The sequence below is a fragment of the Eriocheir sinensis genome, chromosome 11 (assembly GCF_024679095.1).
Source record: "Eriocheir sinensis breed Jianghai 21 chromosome 11, ASM2467909v1, whole genome shotgun sequence".
Classification (NCBI taxonomy): domain Eukaryota; kingdom Metazoa; phylum Arthropoda; class Malacostraca; order Decapoda; family Varunidae; genus Eriocheir; species Eriocheir sinensis.
Window position 1 is genome coordinate 22,818,642 of NC_066519.1, and position 20,460 is coordinate 22,839,101.

The following is a 20,460-nucleotide window of genomic DNA, read 5'->3' on the forward strand; positions in this document are numbered from 1 at the left end:
CTAAGATTTGATGGCACGACTGTTTTCCCTTAATGGCTCATTTAGCATTACCTTGAACACCAGGGATCTGATGCACCCAGTCCACTCCCTCTCATGAAGACCTTTATATTACTTTACAAAACCTTCTAGCTGTGTGAACAATTTATGGATTATATTGTAATATGATAATATTTGTTGTTGGGAAAAAATATTAGTGCATCCCAGTCAAATAAATCAGGTGTGAACTGTGTCATTGATTCTGTAATTGAAAGTACCACCAAGAGTGGATATTTTTTTCCATATAAGAAAGTACATTTCCATAATATTCATGATTCCATCCATCCTTACAATAGTTGGCTTCTAATGAAGGTTAGAATACAAATATATGTATAAGTATAGGATATGTAGGGCTGTGTCGTTGTCAGCCTTGTCTCTCTGTGTGTCCAAACTGCACTTGTCTGAAAAAATGAGTAGCAAGTCAGTAGTAGGGGACTCTGCCCTTCCTGTGTGTGTGGTGTGTGTGTGTGAGAGAGAGAGAGAGAGTGGGTGTGGGTGTGGGTGTGAATGAGTAAGTGAGTGAGTGAGAGAGAGTTCCTTGATCAAATTTCCCCCATCAACATTGGAAAGCGTAAGGTATTCCACACTATTTGCCATACAAGGGAGCAAGTGAATTGGAATGTGGTCCTGGCATTATGAAAACATTTTTGTCAACAGTTTGGCAGCGAAAATGCCAGTACCAATATCAAGTGAACAAGAAGATACCATTACTTGTGGGACTGACACTTGGCCTGTGGCACCCTCCCCTACCCACACTGCAATGCCACTCATTATTCTAAACACTCTACAGAGAATAAAGCACAAATAAGAATTGATGTCCTGGTCCCACTGGTGTATTAGATGTATTCTTGCATACACATTCATCATTTGGACAGGCAGACAGACAAGTAATAGTGGTTTGCTTATATGCATGTGTATATGTTGCTTTCAGTGGCATATCATAATTTTAGCCATAATAAGCCCATTTATGTCATTGTGTGTTGTGGTGTGTATGTATATATAATAGTATATGGCCAGGTAGTACTTAATAATCATGTACAGTGGATGTGGAGAGCCAGCCTCTCATGAAAGGAGTGGACAACTATAGGTTCCTGGTGTTTAAGGTGTGACACTTTTGCTGTATTGGTGCCCCCAGGGGCAGCCGTCTGAATATTCACGTCTTCTTTGGTTTGAACCAAAAGTTCATAATACAATACACTCTGTGTATGATTATCAACAGTCCAAAGAAGATTGCAAGATAATTTTAATTTGTAATTGACTTCAGTTGCAGGTCAATATTACTTACGTGTTACTTGATAGAATACATATTGTAATATAAACAGAAAGATACAGAACAAACACTTTACGGCATGCAAATTCATCACCTTTCTCTATTACTATTTTTTTCTGATTCCAGCTTCTGTCATATGATTTTTAAAATTATATTGGAGAAATTAAGTACTACTTAATTTAATGGGCTATCAAAGCTAAGGTCTGCAGAAAAAAAAACATGGATGAGGTATGTTCCCACATTACTGGTCCTATGTATCAGAAACATACTTGATCAAGGTTTTCAGAAATGAGTAACTTGTTACTCCATTGGGAAACTTAAGAATGCAAAGGTATCGCTTGTGTGATGCAGACTATTAAGGAATAATGTCATGAGTCACAGTTAGCTCACTGTCCATTATACACCAGAATAATGACTGAATATACTTAAACTGAAGGACTATTAAAAGTACATGTATTAAAACCAGTTCATGGAATAAATTAAGACATATTGAAGGGAAGAGTTATTTGGCAGGAACTTATGTATTTTGTGAATTGCTGCCAGAAACAGACTGGGCTGCTGGCTTTCTGGGGAAGGTTTCAGTGGAACCTTAAAGATAAACCTTTATACATATTTTAGATGTGAAATCACAAATGGGAAAGGACAGGAAAGTATGTAGCATAGCATCTAGTACATTTCAGGAGACAGGTAGAAATATATATAATAGAATTCTATCAAGACGCTGAAGGTAGCAATAGTAGCTCTACATGTTTATTTATAAATTATTAGTAGTAATAGTATTCCTATGGGTATTAGTAGTAGTATTGTTAATATTATTTACTCCTTTCCTTACTTGAGGCATCCTATATCCTTACTTTTACACAAATACACACTTAATTATTATTCCATATATCAGTTCTTATTCATACTGTTTTCATACATTTTCTCTTCTTATAGCATTGAGATGGAAACACAGTCTTTATTTTATAAAATACAATCATTCAGTTTCATCATAAACACTTCATAAATTCATATATTTAACTACTGTAGCTAAAACTCATCATCTGTAAACATTGTTTGTATAAAATAACTAGTGTTGAATGTCCACCACACTTTTTTTTTTTTTTTTTTTTTATACTTGCACATTTAAACATACACAATTTGTTACCACACTCATATGTTAAAACTTTTGTTTGGTATTCCCACTTTCACTGATCCTAACCTCCCTAATAAGGCATTTATGTGTGTGTTTGTGTGTGGATGTGGGTGTGTGTGTGTGGGTGTGTGTGTGGGGGGGCAGTTTACATGCTATTGTATATTATTTTGTAGTTGTGAATATTTTGAAATTAACTGTATTGGCATAAGGAAATATTTTCATAATTTTGCACAAACTTGTGAATAATACTGTGAACAAAAAATATGATTTGCACACTTTTATATTTTTTCTTAAAATATAGTGTACGACTTTATTTATCTTAAAGACCTAAAAATTGCTTAATTGGTATGAATTCAACTCAAAGCTTCAGGTTATGGTCACAAGAGTAGTTCACAAATCTTTCATTCTGGTGTGATCTTGTGAGTGTGTGATAGCTGTTCATCACTATTATACAGTCTGAGGGACATCCAAGTGTAGCTGGTGCCAAAATATGTGCCAGCAGATGTTTCTATTAAGATAATGGTGTCACTGATTTTTTTTTAATTCAGAATTTATATCATATACTTAAATCTCTTCATTCTTGACTCCCACTGTCTGCTGGGACAGGCAGTTAAACTTACTGAGCTCTCTAAGAATCTCCAGGTTCTGAAAAGAACAATGTAGCATCACAGGTTTTGTTCTTCATCATCATACCTTTGAGGAAAACATAAATATGAAATTGATCTCATAAAATGATCGTTTGAAAAATAATGATGAGGGTTCTACTGTAATTGCCAGTTAATGCTGTGATAGTGTAGAGGTTTTTGTTTTTTTAGTAACATGTTCAAAATTAATTGCAATTAAAGCTATTCAAAAGTTCTGATACATATAAGATATTAATCACAATGTAAAGAGGACATTTCAAAAACACGATTCATATTACTATGACTAATGTCATGTTTTGTTATTTTGTGTATTTTAGAAGAGGTTGAATGTCTTGTGTACATATTTATTATTTTGATGCATATGAAGCTATCAAGACTTGTGGAAACATTATATAGAAGTATCAAATTAAAGTTTTTTTTCTTGCAAGTAGAATCTAAATTATTTGTAGTGTTTAGTGTGTAATGGCAAACTTTAGATGTACTTATGTACTATTTCTTATCAGGAACAAAGGAAACACCAAGTTGGTCAGTTTGTTGCTCCTTACATTTAGATTCATAGAGCTTGCCCAGGGTGTGCTGCCTCTCGTTTAGTTCCCTTGGTCCTCTTCGTCATGCACCACACATGGCTGAGACAGGCACAATGGAGCTAAAGGAGGACATACTTCAGGCTTCTTTTGTACGTGTACATATATATATTTTTTTGTGTGTGCAATTATACTTTTGTTACTTCACTGTTTTCAAGTGTCAGTACGTGTTGCATTTCACGATAAGACCTGAAGCATGGCGGAGTGGGTGGTGTTCAGTGGTGAATGTCCCCACCAGTGCTTGGCAGTGTTCTGTGTTTGTTCACCATAATGGTCAGTGCTTTTGTGTGAAGAGGTTCACTCTGAACGATAAATATTTTGGCTTTGTACAATATGTATACTTCATAATTTGAATTAGCTCTAATGTAGCACTCACAGAATGAAAACATACTACGTAGTTGAAACTTCTCCATTACACAAAGAAACATGGCACCAGTTTAGCAGTGGTTTGTCCAAGGAATGGCTTGATGAATGCAATTCATGTACAAACTTGCCAACATTTCTTTTCTGATATTTCAAATGAATACAAACAAAATTCAGGAATTTTCATCTGTCTGTCTCTGTCTTTGCTGTCAAGTTCCCTCCTGGAAGCCCTAGTAACACTTATATTTTGATATTCTTTTTGGAGAACCTTAGGGTAAAGTACCATCATCATACTTCTTATCTAACTTAGCAGCAGTGGCGTGAAATTTCAATGAGATGGGTGGATGACTTGCATCATTGCATGTTGATGTAGCTGAGGTCCATCACAAGCTGACCTAGACATGTCCAAGAAAATAACTTCACTATCTTATTATTCTTTGTGGTGTTGTGTTGATACTGTTTAAGAGATGGAACATCTTCAGTTGTTAGATATATTAATGTTCTGCTTAAACAATATGTTTGTGGTCCAAAATGTCACTGCTATATGTCATTACTGTTGCCTGTTTCATGGTATCATGTCACATCAATTTTGTGTTGGGTGGAAATCAAAGGAATGAGGAGGTGGAGCTGTACGACATACATACTCCACCCCACTGGGAGAGTGGTGGAATGCTAACAGAGGACTGTACTGCATGTTGTGTGTGTGTACATCCACTTGGTCCCTCACTGGGTCCACACTGGCATAATGAATCTGTCACTCATTTGTTTACTTTAAGGTACACAATTTATCTGGAAGTTGCTGGGCGAGGTTTGAGTTTAAAAGTACGAAGATTTCTGTATAAAAGGATGAAACTATGTACTGTATGCTCGTCATCCCTTCATTTTGTAAAAACTTAATTTTTTTGCTGTACAGTGAAAACTATTATTTTTCTAGTATAAACAGCTGTAATGGGCCCAGTTCAGCAACAAGATGAGGATGTATTACTGAATTTATCTTGTCTGTCACTCTTTCTCACTCTGGTCTGGAGTGTGAGGCAGCGAGGTGAGGTGCATGGGCAGAGCCACAGTCTGGTATGGGAGTGAGCGGGTCTCTGTACTTAAGGATGCTGTGAAAGTGTTGATCCTGTCCATTTCCTGTGTATTCTCTTTCTCTGCATTGACTTGTGCACTCTGAATCTCTTGTCATTACAGCATTAACATGTACTACTGTATTTGCATCTCTTGAAAGGAATGCATCATGTCATTTTATAGCATGTCCTTCAGTACTTAGGCCTAATATGTGCCTATCATATAAATATATTTAAAAGTGAATATATGAATACATGAAGATATATTGTATTTAAAATTATCAATACAATCATCATATCTACCCTCCAGTAACATAGTTATTGATATATATACAGTATATCCATAGGTTTACCAATGCTGGCAGTGTTTATTGAGTACCAGTCATTACATATGTTGGCCAGAAGTCTGTAAATGTCTCTATTAGTGTTCTGGTGTGTCCAGCACATCCCAGTGGCTCCTCTTTGGTGACTGATGATTGATCTTGTAGGTCGAACTATTGTTACAGTTTATATAAGTATTGGTGCTTTTTTCAGTGTTATTCACCCAAAAGTGTGTTTGTCAGGGCACTGCCACAGCCCACTCGTGTGCATTTTGTATTGGTGGTTGGATTGGCAGAATTTTTATTGTTTGAGCCATGTTTTCTGTTTGTGATGTAACAGTAACTACTACTACTACTACTTAAACAACAACATAAACACACAGACACATATCGTTCTTAGTGTTTGAGGTCATGTCACGTCCTTTGTGTTGTTTGGTCAGTCAGTCAAGGAAAACACTTGCCATGGCTGTCCGGGAGACTCACGCTCCCCTTGTTTGCAGATTTCGATAGGTCCATTTATTTTATTGTTGTGCAGAGTATTTCCTCAAGTATCCTTTATTATGGGTCACACCTGAGTGTGCATCCCACTGTAAAGATTGTTTTTAGTATTGCGTGAGACTTTTATTCTCTTCCTTGTACTATCCATTTGAAGAAAAGTCCATTTTGTTTTCCAAAAATATATTTAAACCTAGTCCATGGACAGTTTAAAGCTTCAGTATGTATATACAAAATGACAAATATATCATTATATTAAATATAAAGTACAGTTCATATGTGTTTTACTTTACCTTTGATCAAGATCACTGAGCTACTTTGGGTGTGATTTTTTTTTTTTTCATTGATTGATTGATTATTATTTTTAGGAGATAGATATACGGTGGCATCTACATTTGCACTCCTTCCCTTAATATCCTAACATAGACTTACTGTATTGTGGTGCAACAATATGTTATTGCTAAGGCCAGAAAATATCATGGTGGTAAATTATCGCTAACATTAATGTGGCGGCTCCTCGAGCAGCCTCGATCGGGCTGGTCCGTGCGCATTGCGCTTCTGTTTTCTTACATATGATGTTGACATAGATATGGTACGTCACGTATAAGTAAACAAGCATGCCATGATTACTCTTACTTTAAAATGTAGTAAAACAATAAAATTACTTGAACTAAGTGATACAATAAGAACCAATGGATGTGCACTGCGCAATGACGCCTGCGCAGTGCGTTAGATCCACGCGGCGCCTTGCGGGCACTGGTGGGCACGTGTGTGTTCCTCCACAGCCTGGGAGCAAAGGTAAAGGACGGTGGAATTGAAGTGTACGGGAAACATCATTAGCTACATGTTCTTGAAAAAGGAGACTCCACAGCCTCGATTTATGCGCCCGGTGCGTTGGAGAAAGCGTTGAGGCGCGTGGCGGCGTTGAGGGTGGGCGGACCAGGCAAGAGGATGTGCTCTTTGTTGATCTGTTGATTGTAATTCTTTACTCCCCTTTGAGTCCAGCCCTAGTGAGTGGCTCGTCACCACCTAAACCCTCGCTGGAAACATCTAGGTGTGTGTTACCCCGGAGGTCATGTAGCAGACGAGCAGTATTTTGAGAATTGCCTTTTCTCATTTAGGTAAATTGATGCTTTGTTTTTCGTGGTATTGTTGGTATTACCGGAAATCAGCTACGAAAGTGCTACAGCGATTATACCAGGACTTTAATTGTGTGTATTATATCAGGACTGTGTGGAGGAAAGACGCGTTCCAGGGGCCATGCCAGCTGAGTGGTCTGTGCTGCAGTATTTGTTGTCGTTTACTTCAGTTTACCATTCCGTGTTTGTCTGTATACCAAACAGTGCACGATTTTTGTCCAGGAGTCCTTGTGCAGTTCGGCATGATGGGTTAGTGTCTCCAAACGAATATCAAAGACTTCATATAATTCTTGTTTTGTGTTCATATTTAAGTTAAGAATTTTCAGGAAACCATATGGGAAATCACTTGTGTATCTTGTGTTACATAAACACCATAATGGAGTGTAGTAGATTGAATAGCTTGGTATGGGTAATTACAAAGCCACATAGAATCCTTTGTCTCATCTTGTTTTGGTTGTTTACAGACCTCCAAGTAATTCTTTTGTGGACAATATAGCTCTCATCTCCTACCTTGAGTCTGTTTGTGAGGATACAGAACTTATTCTGGCTGGGTATTTTAACCTACCTTCCATTGATTGGTCCTCTGACGTTCCTGTTGGTAGTTCTTTACTTGGCGAGCAATTTCTTGATTTTTTTAGCTCTGGGTCTTATACAGTGGGTCAAGCAGGCTACTTATCTTCAATCTAACAATATATTGGATTTGATCTTTACCACTGAAAATGACAGAATATCAAATGTTAATTTGATTGACCCCTTTTCTGGCTGTGACCATTTTCCAGTAATATTTGACTATCTATTTTGGGTTAAGATTCGTTTTTAGTACCGTGCCAGTATCTCATTACCTACCTTATGAAACATCAGTAGTTTTTCATATATCTTTTCTACAAACCTTCAACAGTCATGGAAACACTTTGAAAAACTTTTTTTTTACTCTTGAAAATAGGGGATAGTGTTTTCGAAAGCGCATCGCCTCCTCTGGAGGCGGCCGCAGCAACGCTGCAGCCGGTGTTGCAAGAAATACCTCCTCGTTGAAGTAAGTCACATATACATGTGGGGGGGGGTTTAGAAGGGGGGGTTGAGGGGGGCACAGCCCCCCTGTTAGTAGGTCATAAAGTCCGGTTGGATTAGTTTAAATATGCTCCCCGACCCTAAACCCTCTGCGAGCTATTTTATGGCGGCGGCGGCTGCAGGGTCGCCGCCAGAGGAAGCGACACGCTTTCGTAAACATTATCCCCTATTTACAGGAGTAAAAAAAGTCCTTGAGTTGGATTTTCAAAGCATTTCCATGACTGTTGAAGGTTTGTAGAAAAGATATATGAAGAGATAGTGATGTTTCATTAAGTAGCTAATGAGATACTGGCACGGTACTAAAACGAATCTTTACCTTATTTTGTCCCCTTGAATCTAGCCCAATGAATTCAAAGAATGAATATGATTTTTTCAAAGGAAAGTACAGTTTAATAAACAAACATTTCAAGGACATTGAATTTGTGGGATTAGATATTGATCAGTCTTATTAGAGATTTAAGTGTTTATTGTTCAATACATTCCACCGCTTTATTCCCAAGAAACCAGGTCCCTGTTCACTAAAGCCTCCTTGGACCACAAGCATACCTAATGATATCAAACGTCTTAAACGGCAGGCTTGGCTTAACTATAAAGATGCTCGTTCTGTGTTTGGCAGATCATCTCCTATTGCCTTAAGGTTGTGGTATGTTTTTAGTCGTTTATCCCTGGCATTCAAAGAGATTGTTCATCAGTCTGTCATTAATTATGAAAATCTCTTGTCTCTGCTGGTCACCATGATGTGAAGCATTTTCACACTTACCTCCGTCATAAGAAGGTTCAGTGTCCGACAGTTGGGCCGTTATATAGTGAGGACGGATGGCGTGTTGAGGCTGCAGATATGGCAAACCATTTCGTTGGGGCTTTTTTCACCATATTTTCTAGAGAGTTCTTGTTTAATCCTTATGCTTTACAGCAGTGTGATAATAAATTTATATTCATCGTCTATAGTTTTGATATTTTCAAATAGTGAATATTTTGGCTCATTTAAAACCTTCTGCTTGTTCTGGCCCTGATGGTATTCCTTCAGTCTTTTTTAAAAAATGTGCCCCTTCTATTAGTTACCCTCTGTTGCTATTATTCAGAAAATCTCTTTCATCAATGCGTCTCTCCTCAGACTGGAAAAATGCTGATGTAATTCCACTATTTAAAGGGGAGTTCATTCTGATCCTCTTAATAACAGACCTATAAGCCTGACATCTGTGTGCTCAAAATCTTTTGAGAGAATTATAGTCTCACAATTGTCTGCCCATTTGGAACAGTCAATTACTTTCACCTTATCATTATGATTTTAGATCAGGCAGGTCAGTGTCTGAGCAATTATTATACACTTATGACTATGTTACTGATCACTATGATTCAGTGTATGTTATATATTTTGACTTTAAGAAGGTGTTTGATGTTGTCAACCATAGACTGTTACTTCAGATGTTAGCTAGCATTGGAGTTGAAGGATGTTTGCTGGGTAGCATTGGAGTTGAAGGATGTTTGCTGGGTAGCATTGGAGTTGAAGGATGTGTGCTGGGTAGCATTGGAGTTGAAGGATGTTTGCTGGGCTGGCTGAGTGATTACTTGACTGGGAGGGAAATGAATATGGTTGGGCATGGCTGTGAGTTATCAAGTTGAGATTGGTAGCGGTGTCCCACAGGGTTCAGTGATTTTGTCTCTCTGCTGATAACCTCGTTACTTTTAGCCTCGGTAATATCAAAATCTGACCATTTAATTTCCCATCTTCATCTGCAGAGGGATATTAATCTACTTTTCAATACAAGTAGATCTTGGGGTTTGTCTTTTTCAATTGGCAAATGTGTCAGAATGAACTTTCGTAGAAGTTTCCAAGATGCACCTGCTCTCTTGCAGTACTTCATTGGTGAGCAACCTATTTTAGATGTTGACAACCACAAAGATCTTGGGGTCAGAATTGATTCTTCTCTCAAGTTGCATCTTCATGTGAGAGAGATTGCAGGCAAAGCTATAGTCTGTTCACTTAAGCTAGATTCCTGGCACCTAGGCAGGTTGGTAAGCTTGCAGCTGATTGGCTGCTCCGCTCTCCCGCTAACATTCATGTCGGACCACATCTTGCATGCTTGAGTGAGACATGTTTCTTTATTATATGCCATAGCTCAACTCATATACGAGCAAGCCAGTTTTGGTTGACACCATCAGACCCAGCAGTGACTGTAGAATCAAAATGTATTTTAAAAACTCGACAAAACAAAAAAGAAAATGGTATAATGATGAGTTGAACTGTGAAGATGTTAAAAAAAAAAAATTTATAACATGTTTTAATTATGCTCACTATTTTAAACAGTTGTTCATTGACTGCAGAAATATATTATTACATGACGTAGGAAAATTTCTCATGAACATGATAGTGTGATGAGAATGCAGATGAAGCTCCACATATTGAAAACACAGGGTTGTTTATAGCAACATGTCACTTGCCCCAACCATCATGGCGCGCGCGACACTCATTTTTTTTTAACATCATACAGGGTGTCTCGCGCGCCGTGATGGTTAGGGCGAGTGAAAATGTTGCTATAAATAACTGTGTTTTCAATACGTAGAGCTTTAACTGCATTCTGATCACACTATTGTGTTCACGAGAAATTTTCCTACGTAATGTAATTATATATTTCTGCAGTCAATGAACAACTGTTGAAAACAGTGAGCATAAGTAAAACATGTTATAAACATTTTTTTAATGTGCGTGTGTGTGTGTGTGTGTGGGGGGGGTTTAAACCACATTTTTTTTCTTTCAGTATTTTTATTCCAATAATTCTATCCGTATATACATATGAGTTTGAAAAGGAATTATATACAGATTTGGAGATGGATTTTTTTTTGTTTTTGTTTAAACCACATAGTGTGTGTCACCTTAAACAAAAGGATACAAGGTATCACTGCCCTGTGTGTCCAGGTCAACCAGGATTGTGCTCAGTGGTTCACTACCGTAAAAGGCTCACACCTGATGATGAGCCACAGCCAAGCACAAGTGGCACAAGACCAAGATAAAAATGTAAAAACATTGGGGACTGAAAGGGTTAACCCAGTGCAGAAAATTGACAAAATATTCAAGTATTATTGAAATTGAAGGTAGGCATCATTTGGTGAAAAGAACTTGTCTCCGTAGCCTCTTGCATAAGGTTGTTGGAGAGGGCAGTGAACAGCAGCTGGCAGGTTGTGGGCTGTGGGGGAGGAAAAGGGGACATTGCATAAGTATGTGTTGTTGTTTATGTACATTATAATACATTCTCTAAGACCTTTTTTTATCTATGAAATTATAAACTTATGTAAACTTACTATTTTGTTGAGTGTCACTCCAGTAATTTATTTACTACACCTTGTATAGTTTTCACAACAGAGCAAAGTCAAAATTGTCTTAATTCAGGTACATAAAGCAGTCATGAACCTAAACTACCTTACTTTGTGTATATATATATATATATATATATATATATATATATATATATATATATATATATATATATATATATATATATATATATATATATATAGAAGGAGGAGGAACTACATTTAGCGGAAGCTGATTGGTTTACTAACTTTCAAAAGTTAGCGAAAACGCTAATCAGCTAACGAAAAAGTTAGCTTCACTAATTAGCGGTTTGCGGAACCGTGCTGACCACTGATTACTCGTTACATGTATTTATGTTTGGAATAGAAAAATGTGAATATATGGCATTCTATTGTTTTCAATGGATTTTGTTGTCTTTAACATTGTTGTATATCAATTACCTACTTGCCGAAAGGAATGCATGGATTGACAATTTAGGAGAGGTGCTGAATGAGTTTCTTTTCCAAGAAGGAATGGACCATAGATATACATCCACAAGGAAGATAACCTGTGGTAACCCAGATGCCACAATGGGCCTCTGTCCTTGGGTAATGGGGGTTCCTCCCACTACACACTTACTGTGGCAGAGATGAGCTTCAAGCCAAACATAGTTATAACATATGCTGCAACTTTGTATCTTAATTACTTACATCTTTACATTATGTTAAACACTCATGATAGGGCCTGTTTGTATTTTATAGCAACACTTTTTGACTGACTTATGATGTCTTCCAGAGCTCCACTTAATAGTCTAGAGAGTTTTGCTAGAGTCCAGGTTGACATTGGTTCATCAGAACAGCACGTTGATTATCTTAAGCCACTAGGCCGAAGATTGTCAGCTTGTAGCAGTAGCCAGGACTTGAACCCAAGATAAGTTTGGCTTCACTCTTGTGAATAGTGCATCAGCTGCAAACTTTTAGGCTGCAGCTAAATGGGCAGCAGGCAGGTACAGTAGCTGGAGACACACATTTCTGCTGCTATGAGCTGACAATTTTCAGCCATTGTGGAGTGGCTAAAGATGCACCACGTGTTGTCCTGATGAGGACCTTAATAAACTCGAGGATTATGTGGAGCTCTGTGGAGCAGTATGGTCAAAACAGAATGGCACCACTATAAAATATAGCCTTGCGGACCACCAGGTTCCATCAAGAAGCCTACTCGCACAATGGGCAGGTAATAATTAAACCTGTAGAGATAAATGGTATAGGTGAAATAAATAATATCCAGTATTTAAAATCTCCACATCTGGAAGTACCTGTAGTTTGTGCTTCTTGCTCACAATATTGGTAGGTAGAGCAGGGGATTCTCTCTCACTTCAGTAATTAGGATGTGGATAACAGATTTATCACTACTTGGTATAATCGGTAACTTTGGCCAACCCAACTGTACCTGCAAATGGCATTGCTTTAGTGGAAACTCATTTAATCTTATGGACTGAAAATGGCATACAAAAATAAAAAATGAAGATATTGGTATGAATGTATTTTCATTATCCCTCAATGATAGCTAAATGTAGATTAGTGACTATTCTTCTATTGTTAGCTCGCAATTAGAAACAAAGCTGTTGTTTAACCCTTTCGTTGCTAAACACTCGCAGCGAGCATTAGGCGTATTTGGTGGTGGTGCTAAACGCTCGCTGCGAGCTCCAGCCGCACTCAAATCTCCCGCGAATGAGTGTTCCAACACTATTTCTCACAACACAGGATTGCCAATTGAGTGGGTTCTTCACTAAATTTGATGGAAAATCATATCAGCCCAGCAAGGCAAACCTACGGACAAGTAACTGGTGGATGTTCTTGCCCAATATAGCGGCATTTTTGCATAGCTTCACCTATCACCTGACTCATTCTTTGACCAAATAGTTGTAAATATTGCAGTTGGCAATACTTCCTTGCCTGAATCTCACGGACAGATGTCCGCAGTTCCCTCAATATGACTGATCATCGTGCACGCACTGAGGTAAGTGTTAACATTCAACACTCCCTGAATGTGCATGTACATTCGCAAGAGAGGCATACATAACCGACTCCTATAGATCTGGACCTCCTCTTTCCAATGGTGTTTTTTGTTTTTTTAGCTGTGATGAATAGTTTTTGAGATACAGAGGTTAAAAGATTGGGCTGTCTGACCACGCCTGAGGGGATAGTCGCGTCTCGCACCATGCACAAAGAAAGGGTTAAGAATGCTTCTGATTCGACCATAGCTTGAGTCAGCCAGTATCCAACACAACTTGCGTTTAAACTGACCTATTCCACACTATAAGAATTCTTCTTTGTACCTCACCTATGCCTTGTGTCTTCCAATAATTACTGTACAGGTAACTCTCGATTTACACGAGTATCGTGTCCTTGAAGAGTATAGATGGGAAGAGCAGCCTGAGAATGTATACAAAATGACAATGCAGATGATTTTATGTAATTAAATCTATGATGATGAATGCAAATCTAAGGACAAATAAGGACTAATATTATTGTCTGACAAAAAAATGTATAAATAAAAAAATGACAATTTTTAAGATTAAAAACTGGGAATTTCTAGGATGAAGCTTTAATAAAAAATTTTATATAGGCAAGCAAAACTTCTTGAAAATATAATGGAAATGCAAAGAAGTTAACATGGAGTGGGATATGTGGCAAGGGTAGGTACAAACCTCCATAGATGCAATTTGTAAACTCCACCATAGGGGCACAGCTGCACCCACCACTAAGGAAGTGATGTCATCCCCAAAAAGCCTGAGCCAATCATCTACAAGAGAAACATATGGTTTGTGAGACTTTATATAGAGTATATGTATATATATGCTACAAATATTTACTGTAATTGATGAAGTAACCATTGGTTACTGAACCTTTGTGGTTACAATACACAAGACCTTTAGAATTAAAAAAGGGGTGGCGACACAATATCCACAAAATTATTCACAACTTGCTTTGAAAAAGTAGTTAAGAGCTCAAAGTGGAATAACATGGGAATTAAGAACACCTTAACCTTAACATTTTTTGATTTGCAAATGATAGTCTTACTAACTAGGTGGGTCTGAGGAAAACTTAAGAGAATGATTGAGGAACTTGTCTAAAAAAGTAGGCATGAAGATGAATAAAACAGAGGTAGTGTTTAATGATCAGCTGACAGGAAAACAAATAACTTCTGGGTATGAAACACTTGAGAGTAGAGGAATGCACTTATCTAACACAAAAATTACTGCAAACACAATCACAAAAAAATAAATCAAAAAGAGGAATGGGATAGAATACTTATGGTAAACATGTCATGAATAGCAACCTGCCACTCCCTGAAGTGTACCAACAATGTATCCTCCCAGTCCTAACATATGGTTCAGAAACTTGGTACTTCACAAAATATTTAGAGAAAGTGAAGAAGTGCATAAAGAAGAATGGAGAGAAAATGTTGGGCATAATATGGAGAAACCAGAAATGAGCATCATGGATTAGACAAAACTAAGATTCAAAATATTCTAATGACTATTAAGAATAACAAATAGTGGCCCAATCATATGATGTGTAGAGATGATCAGATACAGTCAATTAAATAAGTCAACCAAGAATTTCTAGAAGTCAGGGCAGTCAGAAGACCAGGTGGGGAGACAAAATTAAAAGCATCTGCCAGAGCAGGATAGGGTAGGCTACCATCTGACAGAGAGGTGAAGAATCTTGGGAAAGGCCTTTGTCCTGCAGTGGACTAATAATGGCTAAGATGAGCTTGGTAGGTCAGAATAATTTGTTGCAGGTGTGGTTATGCAAAGATAGGTTAACTTAAGGCTTGGTTATATTGAAGACCCTCCATTTAGTGCATTTCTTTTCAAAGTTTTCCTTGTAATGCAAGATGAAAATTTAGGACATTTTCCATATAAAACAATTTGATTTTTCGATCAGATACATAAAGTGAATACTTAAATAAATTTTCAAATTTAACAATACTGATCTGTATACATAAAATGCAACTCTAAACTTATTCACCCAAAACTAGGTTTCCTGACTCACATGGCATGCCTCATATTTTTCCTTATAGTGCTTTGTCTATGAGCACTGCTGCCTGCGCCACCTCGATGCACAAGACTACAATCCAGACATATAAATTTATATTTATATGGTTCTGCTCTACTCTAGTCCCCTATGGTTTCTTAATCTTGTATGCAAGAATTAACTGGAATCACTGGTAAACTCTGCAACAGCCTTCCATAGTCTGTATCACCTCCATCCTATGACATGAATACTTTCAAAAAGGGATTATTTAGATACCTAACCAAAATTGTCATTTTCTTTAATTTTGTGGTTGAGCGGACTCCACAAAAATATCTCATCAGTCCCAAATCAATAAATCTCATCTACATATAGCATGAATTTCATTTACCAAATTTTTTTGGTACTTATCTTACATGAAATAGAAGGTCTACTGTAGGAACTTAGAATTTGGTTGTGCTAGGTTAAGTCAGGATAGTTTGTTGCAGGTGAGGTCCAGTAGGGCTAGGCTGAGCTAGGTTACATGACATTGTTTGGTTAGCAAAGGTATGGCTGTTATAGCTTGAGTTTGTTTGCACTAGGTAAAGTTGTTGTCAGGTTAGTTTGCTGTGGTGGCTTGATTACATTTTCTTCCTTTTGGGAGGTTTGACATCTGGATAATTGAGGACAGGCTTTATCACAATATAATTACTGAAGGATTCTGTCAGCTTGGTTTGGTATGGGTTATGCTACAGTAAGGATTGGTTGACTTAAAAAGAAAATACAAACAATTCACTAAATCTAACCTTCTTTGGGCTCTCCTACTTCATTAAGATTCAAACCTGCAAGTTTATCACTCAAACTTACGTGAAAACCACTAGAAAGCAGTACTGCCATAGCCACTCCAAGTCAGTCATGGCAGGAACAAGGGCTGAGGGAGGCACAGACAGGAAACTTTGCCATCGACAAAGTGGGCCACAGCAACAGCCCTCCTCTTCTTCTTGTCACCTTGTATTACTTCACAGTCCATCTGCTTCTTGCTTGGTCCTTTCTGTTTTCTGCATCAGGAGAGCAGAGACTGAGAGGAACACAGAAGAGGATGCCACGGACTAAGTGCGCAGCAACAACAAAAATCTCCTTCTTGTCGCCTCTATCATCTTGTATCCCTTCACAAATACATCTGCTTCTCTCTTAGTCTTTTCTCCTTTGCAGCTAACTTTGCCAACATTTAGGTGAGGACTAGACCGTTTTTTCTTCTTTCTAATGAAGAACATCACTGAAAGGCATTTATTCTTTTGCAAAAGCAACTGTCCAGATACATACTCTAGTTATTAAAGTATTGAGACAATCTCTTGCTTTAGTAATTCACTGTAGTTATAAAGCTCAACTAGGCTCCAGGCCAAACTGTAGCAACCCTAGTTGTGGAAAGTCATCCATAGTAGATATGGAGCTCTAGTCTTTGCAATGGCAGCTCTTTAAGTGTTGTCATTTTTTTTCTCCACATTTGTACAAGATATTCTTGTTGTTTGGCTTAGTCAACTGGTGTGATAGACAGAAATGTTCCCACAGTTACGTGTTCAACACATGGCTGTTGTAAAGTGAGCGTCACAGTGTATTTTTTTCGGTATGCCGGGCAGTATTTCTTCTTTATCTTATATGATTAGTTTTGCATCTCCTTCACTTGACGCTTTTTCAGACAACTTATGCTTACAATCTGGTCTATATTACTACTGTGGAAAGACACAATTTAGAAGTGGGTCTTCATGTGACTGGCAATGTTTAGTGAGCTGATTCTTCTGGCTGAATTTTTTCCCACATTGTTGGCATTCGTAGTTTTTTACGCCAGTGTGTGTACGGATGTGTACATTAAGGGTACCTCTCTGGCTGAATTTCTTCCCACATTGTTGGCATTCATAATTCTTTACACCAGTGTGTGTACGGGCGTGTACATTAAGGGTACCCTTCTGAGTAAATTTTTTTCCACATTCTTGGCATTCATAATTCTTTACACCAGTGTGTGTACGGACATGTACATTAAGGGAACCCTTCTGTGTGAATTTTTTACCACATTCTTGGCATTCGTAATTCTTTACACCAGTGTGTGTACGGGCATGTACATTTAGGGTACCCTTCTGAGTGAATTTTTTACCACATTCTTCACATTCATAATCCTTAACGCCAGTGTGTGTACGGGCGTGTATATTTAGGGTACCCTTCTGGCTGAACTTTTTTCCACATTCCTTACATTCATAGTTTTTCACACCAGTATGTGTATGGGCATGATGGTTAAGGCCATTCCTTGAGGCAAATCGTTTACCACATACATGACACTCAAACCTCCCCTTTCCTTTGTAACTGGTATTACCAGCAGAAAGTTGCTTCTTCGGGCCAGCTCTGAGCCTCTTGCCACCCGTAACAGTCTGTTCCTGCTTGTCCTGGGCACTCTTGCTGCTGCTCAATGCTGCAACCTCCTCCCTGAGTACCTTCATCTTCAGTGTTTTAAGGGGTTGGTTAGGTAAAGGAGCCACAGGCTTTTGAGTCCCAAAGGTTCAAGTTGCTTAAGATTTTGTGGTATGATGTGTCTCTGGGATGCTAGGCACACCTGCTGCAGGCAGTCAGTCAGCTGGTGTTGTAGGAAAACAATGATGTTGTTGTGGGTGCTGATGGACTTCAGTTTCTGCGAAGGAACAGAACATGGGAGATATAGATATTGTGCGGTGAGTATTTGCTCATAGGCCAAGATATAATTTTCAGTATCATTACAAATATATTGTACTCCAGTAAATGTAATAGTAATGTTTTATGAATATTTGCAGACAGGGAAGAGATAATACCTGAGGGACTGTGTAATAGATATATTCATAACTTTCTGGGAGAGTAACCTAATTCATAAAAATAAAAATAGTAATACAAATCGTTTTTTCTATATACGTATAGTCAGTTTCATTCCATCTGTCCACTCGTGAGCATAGATGCGGCACATGCACATTACAAGGTGTGAGGGTTCTTTGTATATATTTAATGAAGAGATTTTCTATTCTCTTTTTTCTATTACTCTCTTGGTCCCACACGTCCTCTGCGTGTATCAAAACACATGAGAAATTAATCACAACAAGGAGAGGGTATTCCCCGGCTGCCTGGGATTGAACCCGCGACCAGCGTGACGGAAGAGCCACTCCTTACAGAGTCGGCCAAAGAGGTACCCCACTGGCTAAGTGGGTTATGTAAGGCTCGTTCATCAGGCCGTCGCCGCACTATATATATATATATATATATATATATATATATATATATATATATATATATATATATATATATATATATATATATATATATATATATATATATAAACATTCAACTATATTACTGAAGAAAGCTTATATATTCATCACACATAGCTAACGATATTAAACATATTAATTTTAAACCAATCATGAGCTACTATGTGCATGTGACACATCTCTCAAAATTCAAGTTTTGTGGATGGACAGATGAAATGAAACTGACTATAGTGTGTGAATGTCAGGGTTGGCTTGAACAAAGTCCAATTGGTATATGATTAGCCGATCAGTTTTACCCCCTTTTGATCGCAAAAGTTTTTCTCGAGAGATCCCCCTTGAATGAAAAAGTCAGCGGAAAATGAACTTTGAAACTGCGAAAACGTCATAAAAGAGGTTTCATAGAAAATTTTCTGGCTGTCCCCGGTGTGAAATCCGCTTCTTTCTAGGTTGTCGTATTTGCCTGGAATTCCATGATTCCCCGAACATTCCAACTATTTACAGAAGAAAAGTTGCTCATTTTATCACAGTGGAGTCGGTAAAATATAGTTTATAATCTCTGACCCAGAAACATACTGCTCAGTGAAACTCAAAAAATATTTTTTGTAAATTTTTGTAGTTTTTCATTTTGGAATGAATCTCATTGAATAAAAGTTGCAGGAACGCATCCTTGTAACTCTAATGTGAAATCAGATTTTTATTTGAACTGACCGTTTGGCTGGAATTCCATGATTCCCCCAAAATTCTAACTTTTTATTAGTGCGATGTACAGGAAAATTTATTGAAAAGTTGCTCATATTATCACAATGGAGTCTAAAAAATAGTTAATAATCTTTTACTCAGAAATTTACTGCCTACAGAGAGCCAAAGTTGCAGTGAAACTCGAAAAATATTTATTGTAAATTTTTAAGTTTTTTTCATTCTGGAATGAATCTCATTGAATAAAAGTTGTAGAAAATCATCCGTGTAACTCAACTGTAAAATCAGATTATTATTTGGACAGACCATTTAGCCGGAATTCCATGATTCCCCCAAAATTCCAACTTCCGCTTCCCACTCCTCTGAAATAGATATTGGTTCATCTAGAACATCACATATATCAGTGGAGGTGTCAAGATTACGCTTAGCATGCACATTACGAGCAGAAACTAAAGGAACACTGCCGAAAAAGGGCAGCTGAGGGAACAGAATTACTTTACAAGCGCCATGATGCGTAGGCAGGAACTGTAGACTATTTTTAGCACGGAATAGTGGTAGGGAATGTCGCAGAAACAAAAGAGGTGCCAGTTTGTCATTGAACATCGACAGAGACCTAGTTACACGCGCCCTTTAAATTCCGGAAAGCTTCTCACTCTCAGACGCTGGCGTCATACTTGTTGCACACGTCTGCAAGAATTATGACACAAGCGGCATTATCGTCATTAATGGGTTAAAGAAAAATACTACAAAATAGCTTAAAAGACTGCACACAATGAGCTTGACAATCCTATAAAAAAATCAGCTAAGAAGTATATTTTCAGCAGTTTTCATACTTTTAATGTTTTATCAGCAATGAAGGTATAAAAATATGGAAACAAAAAGCACCGGTAATACTTTATAAGAAGTCCACCTCCCCCTTTGCCACTCCAGTCCCCCCTACCTCCCAAGACAAGCCTGGGGAACTGTGGGGAACCAGGGTTTGGGGGGGGAAGCCAAAATCACTGAAAAATGGGCTTCCAAAATTTCCCTAGAAAAATCCCTAAATGAAGGA

General features: G+C 37.8%; 1 long non-coding RNA gene across 1 annotated transcript; it reads right to left on the reverse strand.

Moving 5' to 3' along the window:
* Window positions 1-9,003: 9,003 nt before the first annotated feature.
* On the reverse strand, window positions 9,004-16,448 carry LOC126997062 (uncharacterized). Its single transcript, XR_007751882.1, has 4 exons — window positions 16,300-16,448; window positions 14,124-14,218; window positions 12,729-12,862; window positions 9,004-11,306 (listed from the first exon to the last, which is right to left on the reverse strand). It is a non-coding gene; the product is annotated as an uncharacterized LOC126997062 (long non-coding RNA).
* Window positions 16,449-20,460: the final 4,012 nt, after the last annotated feature.